This window comes from Lepidochelys kempii, chromosome 1 (assembly GCF_965140265.1).
Source record: "Lepidochelys kempii isolate rLepKem1 chromosome 1, rLepKem1.hap2, whole genome shotgun sequence".
In the NCBI taxonomy this organism is placed as follows: domain Eukaryota; kingdom Metazoa; phylum Chordata; order Testudines; family Cheloniidae; genus Lepidochelys; species Lepidochelys kempii.
In genome coordinates, this window is record NC_133256.1 from 88147513 (window position 1) to 88148930 (window position 1418).

General features: G+C 39.8%; 1 non-coding gene across 1 annotated transcript; it reads left to right on the plus strand.

Annotated features, from left to right (window-relative positions):
* The first annotated feature begins 244 nt into the window (after positions 1-244).
* Positions 245-317, plus strand: TRNAF-GAA (transfer RNA phenylalanine (anticodon GAA)). The gene has a single exon. It is a non-coding gene; the product is annotated as a tRNA-Phe (tRNA).
* The last annotated feature ends 1101 nt before the right edge of the window (positions 318-1418 follow it).

The window sequence follows — 1418 nt, forward strand, 5'->3', positions numbered from 1 at the left end:
TGAGAAAAAAACCCACCTAATACAGCCCATCTCTTACTCAAAGTAGACTTCCTCCCACCTGCTCTGACAAGAGGCAGTAAGTATAATTATGCAAGCTATAAGCAATTTGACTACTAATTATTTCATTTATAGTACAGCACATAGTCTATCATAATAATCACTTTAACTGTATCTTGCTTTTCTACCTTTGATTCCATCCACAGCATTCATCCACACCATCCACAGAAATAGCTCAGTTGGATGAGCTGAAATAGCTCAGTTGGGAGAGCGTTAGACTGAAGATCTAAAGGTCCCTGGTTCGATCCCGGGTTTCAGCAGATGGTTTTTTGGGGGGGAGGGATAGCTCAGTGGTTTGAGCATTGGCCTGCTAAACCCAGGGTTGTGTGTTCAATCCTTGAGGGGGCCATTTAGGGATCTGGGGCAAAAATTGGGGATTGGTCCTGCTTTGAGCAGGGGGTTGGGCTAGATGACCTTCTGAGGTCCCTTCCAGCCCTGATATTCTATGATTCTATGATTCCTTGGGAAAAACGAGAAAATTACTGATTTAAGAGTCAAACTCTCAGTCATGTCATAAGAAATACAGCTCAAATTTTGATTCAAAGAGAATTATGACACAAAAGCTTTCAAACCTGGACCAAGTTTCAGGAACAAAGATTAAAGCCAAGTGACTTTCTCCTAATTTCAGGTTTTGTTACAAAAGACTGAATGGCTATACTCTTAAGAGCAAAAACCAGGTGTGCTGAAGACACCATGTTTTTTGTTAGTTGCAGAGCAGACACTGCAGTTTATAATAAATGTGATACAGTTTGTTGCTGTACAAACTAATAGTCATCAGTAAAAGCAGCACATATTTATACTGTGGGGTTCTACTTGTAAAACTAGTAAAGTGGCTACTAACAAGGATGAGATTTCATTAAGTACTTATTCAGGGGATTTATTGGTGAGTTGCCCTCTTGAGGACATCAATGTTTATATGAATTCTTGTTGTAGAAAGGCATTCATAGAGAACAAGAGGTATTCTCACACAGCTACCACACAAAAATAAAATATTCCATATAATATGCAGGAAACAAAATCACACTTTGAATATATTCCACTCAGCACCTCACCCCTTATTTTAAAAGAAACAAAAACAAAACAAAAACAAAGAAACACAATAACAACAAACACTGAGATTAAGATAAACTCAGAACAAGAAAATTATTCTGAGTTAGGACTGTGCCAGGCAAGACTGTAATTGGAATAGGAGGAGGGATTCCTAGGTCTCTCACCTCCGAAGTGAGTGTGCTAACCATCAATCAGAGGGAACCCCACATCAGAATATCCCATAGCCCAATGGCTAGAGCACTCACCTGAGAGGTGGTAGATTTCTGTTCAGTTCTCTTCTTCCCCTTAGGTTGGGGAGGGGGACTTCAACT